Below are 6,703 nucleotides of genomic sequence, written 5' to 3' on the forward strand. Positions count from 1 at the left end.
AACAAACAAACCAACAAACAAACAAACAAACAAACAAACAAACAAACAAACAAACAACCTCCGAGTCTGAAGTCCACTGCGTCACTCCTCTTCCTCAATCTTCATCGATCTGTGTACAAGCCTACCGACAATGTAGTGTGTTTGAGGAAATGGGAAAAATAGGTTTCATGCTGCAGTCACGCACTTTGTGGTCACAAAACATTCTCTAAATGTGCACCAACTGCACAAAAATGTGCACATTATGGCAAGAATTATTCATCATTACATCTGGTTTTAACATTACTTTTATAAAGTTTGAAGTCTAAACACTGAAAGCTGTCACAGTTTTTTACAGAAGCCCTGTGAAAGCATCACAGCTTTGCTGATCTGAGAGGATTAAAAGAAAAAAAAATTCCTGCATTTTCATCGTAATTCAGAACATCACCAAAAGATAATGGTGTGTTACTTGTGCCAGTATCCACATTTGTTGTAAATGTCAGGACAATGCGTCCACAAGTTTTTGAGTAATGTTGTCCACAGACAGAATGACAGACAGACAGACATACGTGACCGAAAACATTACCTTACCACTGGCGGAGGTAGTAACTTTGGATTATCATGCATTTAAGTGAAATACAACAGCTGAGAGATACGCAAAAATAATTTATACAAGGTAACTGCAGTTACCAGATATGTTTTGTTTTCATTGTTTAGTTTATCTGCAGAGTTATTACTGTACATGTTATGCAGATTGCTTAAGTAATTCAAGAAGGAAACATAAAAAAGTCAAGGTTCAAACAGACCTTTCTGTCACACATAACTTTTGGCATCGCATTTGTCTCCCAGAATGGAAAATTCCTTTTTACACAATATTATTTTTTTTCTGTTTGCTTTGAGAATGTCACCTGAATGAGAACCTGGAGTAAAGCTTTCCCACACTGCATCTCAGAGGCATCACGGTGCTTCAGCCAGTTTATCGCCTCCCCTAAAAGCTTCCAGCTCCTGTCTATTCCTCAGGTAAACACACTCACATCTGCCTGTTCGTGTCGAGTAAAAGAAATCTCTGGATTCATCATGAAAGGCCACCCTCTTCAATTCTCCATGGCTGAAGCCTGACGCTCACTCCTGCTGGTTTGTAAGCTCTTTCACAGGCAGACAGCCATCGACATCTTTTCTGACATTACACAGCAAGTTGCAGTATGTTGTGTTCTGACATATATCTGTCAAAGGCACATTTAGGGCTTTAAGTGATCAACTACTGCAGCTCTTTTATAGAAATGGACCACATGCAGCAGTGTGGCCATGAAGCTGAAACAGATTCACCTGCTGTCCTTCCTTGGACCACTTCAGGTCACAAAGTTATTCTGTCTGTTCAGGACAGCCCATGTTTCTATTTTCAGTTTCCTTTTGTCAAAGATGCAAATCTTTCCACTTGTTTCCAAAAACCAAAACATCAATTTCAAAAACAAATTGACGAGCTGCTGCTGAATATCCTTGACCTCCTGTCAGCTAAGACTGCAATAGGATAAAATGTTTAATGTTTTTCTAATCAGTGTGCAGTGGTGTCTACTGTATTTCTTACATTGAAATAGTGCTAAAGTGGGAAGAAACAGTTTTGGACCAGATGTTGGAGAAGAACTTAATTGGTCAAAAATAACAACTGACTGAACAGTTGATTCTAAATGATCAATTTGTTGCTTTGTTTGTGAAACCATGCTGCCATGGGTGATGATTAAACATTCTGATTTTAGTGCATTTTTTTTGTAATAGAGCACCAATTCACAAGAAAAGTCATCTATAATAAAGAAAAAATTTAAAAAAATCCAATTTGTAACCAGGTTCAAACCTAACTACGATCAGTTAAAGTCTTATTCTAATGCAATACAATCACTTACAGTGCAATGTTAAGTTAAATATGTAACAACGCCAGCAGACTGCACTGAATCTACTTTTTGTTGCTATCCCCCATCCTGGGCAGCACAGAGGTGGCTGTGGAAAGAAACGATTCTCTTTAACAGTGTGAGATTTATCAGGCAGGACCCAGGGAACAGGCAAAATCCAGAACAAATGTAACAAAAAGGTGTGTATTAACAAAAGGCTGACAAGAAAGCTCAAAAAACACTTTAAAAGCTTCTCAAGTTTTTTTTAAAGCAAAAAAGCATGGAGAACCATGGAGAGAACAAACCACACCGGCTGGAGGTACACAGCACAATGAACAAATGACAGAAGACTGAATATAAAGACCCACTAACGAGGGGTAAACGAGAAACACCTGGAGGAGACACATAAGGAACAGGTGAGTGAGGGCGGGACTAAAGCAAAGACTGACAGATTACACAGAATGGAAAAGCACAGGGATGTACAGAGAAAACACTAGGAGGAAAAACACAGACCACCAACAGAAAATAAACAAATATACACAGACCATGACAAACAGGAAGGATTCTCCAGCAGAATCAGGCTCTGGATGGACAACTACTGAACCTGCTTCGGCCGGCTGAGAGGACAGAAAGGAGACAAGACAAACCCAGGTTTGGTCTAGTTTCCATGGGAAGAGAGACAAAGAAAAATACAGTTTAATAGCAGCAGTATCTGCATGTATTGTCGAGGCCTTTTACGCAGTAACTAAAGGAAAGAACGTCAGTGTCAGCCTCATGGGCCGATAACTGAAGCTCTGCCTCCTATTCTACCTTTAGAAACACTAGGAACCATAAGTAAACCTGCAGTCTGAGAGTGAAGCACTCAGGAAAACATATAACAAGATGTTCATTTTATCTGTAACATTTTCAAATTGATAATGTTATGCAGCTCAGTCTTAAACTGAACTCACAGCCACAGATGCCACTGTGTCTTGCACATATTTTGTCCCAGTTTCACATTTCATACTTAAAAAAGCCTTTTTCTATTTTTTTTTTACACAACATGGGAGGCATTAGGAGGAGCTTACAATTACACCATTATTCCCAGTGGGTCCTGTTAGGCTAAAATTTTTAAATCCGTCAAAAAGGGCATAATTAATCTGGCTCATTTGAATGAGATGATAACTCCTGTGTGTATTAAAGCATTATTGGAAGTTGATTGGCAGTTTGTCTTTTAGCCTCCAGGTGATAGTTAGAAAGAAAACAAATAAATAAATAAACAAAACGAGACAGAAATCACATGTGCTCGTGCGCTAACGTGTATCCCATGTGTGCATTTATCATCTGTGTGTTTACAGTCCTGGCGGGGAGAAGGACAATTTAGAAGAGGTGTGTGTGTGTGTGTGGGGGGGGGGGGGGGGGGGGGGGGGGGGGGGGGGGGGACGCAGCTCAGTTTTGTCTGCTGTGATCCAGTCCCAGCTGCGTCTCATTAACTGCTGTCATTTTAATCCTCTTAGTCAAATCCCATAATTTTGTCCATCAACAAAAACATAAGCAACGGGGCAATGATTAAGCAACCAAACAGGCCGAAGGAAAGTGGAGGCAGAGGCGACACCAGCCAGCACGGTCGCTTCCATCCAGACATTATGTAAAACAATCCGGGGCTTCTTTGAACTTCCTGACGGAACGCTACATTTAATCTGCCGTGCATTCGGCACATTTCTAAGAACTCCAAGGACTTGTTGTTTGCAGCTTTGTTCATCTGCACATGATCTGTTGGAGACCAAGCAGCTGGGTTACGTTCATCTCTGAATCCCCGCAGTCGGTTTTTTAAGTTTAACAGCGTCAATTTATTCAGAAATCTATGACGGATTCAGCGTCTGCCTCCCTCTATGGCCGAGCAGTCCCCCTTCCTTGGCACACTCCCCTCTACGATGAAAGCTATTTTCCTGTCTTTCCTCACACTGACAGCTGGTGTGTGCTCCTTACCAACAACACTTCAGCTCAGACATGCTCTATGTATGGATCGCTCTCATTGAAAATAACTATTTGCCACAATGAATCTACTGTATGTGCAAGGTTCGTCTGCTTATGCTTTGCCGCTAATGCAAACGGTTTGTTTTCCTTCTCCAAATGAATTCAATAAAACTGCAGCGGCTCACTGAGGCGTGCTAAAACCTTCCTTTTTTTAGTGATGAGAAAGTCGACAGGATTGTCCAAATGTCAAGCTGTCCCCTGAGAGGGATTGTAACGTACACAGGGCTTGTGGTTACTTTTAATTGTGACATTTATGCGATATAAGAGAGCAACATTTGTATTTCCTTGCCTCCTGCGCCAAACCGAGCCAGCCAGAGGATTCTTTTTATCCTGTGAGAGGGAGTCGTCCATTAATTGTGAGTATAACCGGTGAATCGATCTGTCAGGTAGTATTTTCCCAAGCTGCAAATTAGTTTCCCTGGAAGCTGTTGGACTAAGTCGGAGAGGGAGCTGCACAGTGTCTGTGCTCTGTGTGTATGGTAATTCCACACCTAGCTTTTCATAGTGACTATAAAGTTCAAATAAATACTCTGCAATTACCATATTTTTTTTTCTAAGCATATTGGTGCCTTTCAGTGACTGCTTCCACCAGTAGAGTCAGGGGAAGCTTCACTGGTTTGCTCCACCTTGTGTCATCCTGGGCCAAAAAAGCACGATTAAATTGGTTCTGCTCAACTATTTTCTGTCAGGTAAAAGTAGATGGTTCAGCTTTAAAGAAAAGGGCACTCTGTGGCCAAACTTTTCTCAAAGACAGTGGCAGCTCCAGCCTGAACGGTGCCTCTGGGCGAGCCATTTCTGGGCGAGGAGAAGCACCGTTATTGATATCCTGAATTGTAATTAGAGAATGGAGTGAGATTTAATAATGAAATAAAATGACCTGCCATACACTGGACAATCTGATATCATAATAAATGGAAAGCTTTACACTGCCTGATTTGATCGTATATTAAAACAATCTATCACACACTTTGCTTTGAATATATATGGTAAAATAGCTTGCCATACACTGGGCCACGTTGAGTGAGCGAAGAGAGAGGGAAGCACAGAGCACATTATTGTTTACTCAGATTAATGTGCATTTCACTGTAATCCTGACTATCTGATACAAATGTAAAATAACTCTATAATACTGTGTGCCCTTTCTGTTTGAACAGGAAAAAGGCATACCTTTTGATGGTAAATAAGATTAAACTCTACTAGCATCACATAAACTGAACATACAGTAGAACAAATGTTCACTTTATTTTACCGATATTTGCTGTCTTTGATATTTTGCCTCAGGTGAAGAAGCAGGTTTATTTTGACCAAATTGATGAGCTAACAGCTAGCCAGAGGGTTGTAAGTAACCACAGAAGTCAGTGTATATGAACAATGCATCATTTTAAGATAAAAAGTGTTGAATGAATTGTTAAGAATTTTTGAATTTGGAGTTGTTTTAGGATGACAGTAATCTAAAACTTGGACTATAGCTGCAGAGGTGTTTAAAGTATTAGAAAAAAAAGTTAAAATCAGTGGTGGGCAACACTAATCTAAAAAATTAGTTCCACTAGCCCTAAAGCACTAACTCAAATATTTAGGTCCCCTAATTCTAAAGCGCTAAAATAACCCAGCCAGCATGGAACAATCTTCAACAGACAACATGAGTCACATATTGTCATGTTTCTCTCTTAAGCCTCATCGTTGACATTCCACAGCCTTTTATGAGTTCATAAATCATCAGTATATCACCTGGTGGAGAAGTGACACATAAGAACAAAATGTGTGACAGCTTCAACCTTCGGCTGTTAACATTAATGTTGATCAATAACATTTATAGACCTCAATTAGTGCATCTAAATTCAGCCTATAAATTTAGCAAGTGCTAGTCCACTAATAAATTTTAAAATTAGCAAAATCCCTAAAGTACTAATCAGGAAATTAGTTCCCCTATTAGTGCTTTAGGGGATCTGTGCCCACCCACAACTAGTTAAAATTAATATAACTTAACAAAACCTAGTAATGAATTACGATGATAAGAAAAGTATTTTGGTAAAAGCCATAATCACCAGGAAAATAGAAGTACTTTGACACTGTAAGAAAGGAAGTTTTGAATTTACTTACTTAAGTTATGTCAACTACATCCACTAAGCTGAGTTGAATAAATATAAAGCAATTTACACAGTTTCTGTAAAAGAGCATGAGTAAATTGCTCAGTTTTCTCAACTCAGTTTAGTGGAACCAGTTGACATTACATGAATAAGTAAATTAAACACTTCATTTTTTATAGTGCATAAAGTGAGTTTAGTGAGTTTGGTCATATTTTAATTTGCAGTGTGTAACTAGGTGTTAAATTTGAAAGTAAAGAAGTAAGAGTATCCTTTTTATGTTTTGAATGTAACAAAATAAAAGTAAAAGTTATGATTTACAAACTCCTTTTAAAGCATTTTGAATTTCTTTTTGTAAGGGTGYCAAGTTAAAGGTAAGAACCGGAGGAAGTTGTCCGACACCCTGGTTTTCTAAAAACATTAAAGAATAAAAAGCGTCTGGAAACGTTTAAAGGCAGAAACACCGGTGGAACAAAGACTTTTAAGGATTTAAAAAAATACTTTGTAAAATTAAATATCTTCAAAAAATGACTTAGTGAATTTACTTCATTACTTTAGACCTCTGACTAGCTGTTAGCACTTCAATCAAGTCATAATTAAACAATTTCTCCACTGCTTGTTCAAAGAGTTATTTGCAACAGGTAAGATGCGCATTGTTCATAACAGCACTTCAAAAGATCTGAATTGCCAGTTTACTACAATAATTTGGAAGCAGATGCGCGCTCATACACGTGCAAAAAACAA

Source organism: Austrofundulus limnaeus, unplaced genomic scaffold (genome assembly GCF_001266775.1).
Source record: "Austrofundulus limnaeus strain Quisiro unplaced genomic scaffold, Austrofundulus_limnaeus-1.0 Scaffold162, whole genome shotgun sequence".
NCBI classification, from domain to species: Eukaryota; Metazoa; Chordata; class Actinopteri; order Cyprinodontiformes; family Rivulidae; genus Austrofundulus; species Austrofundulus limnaeus.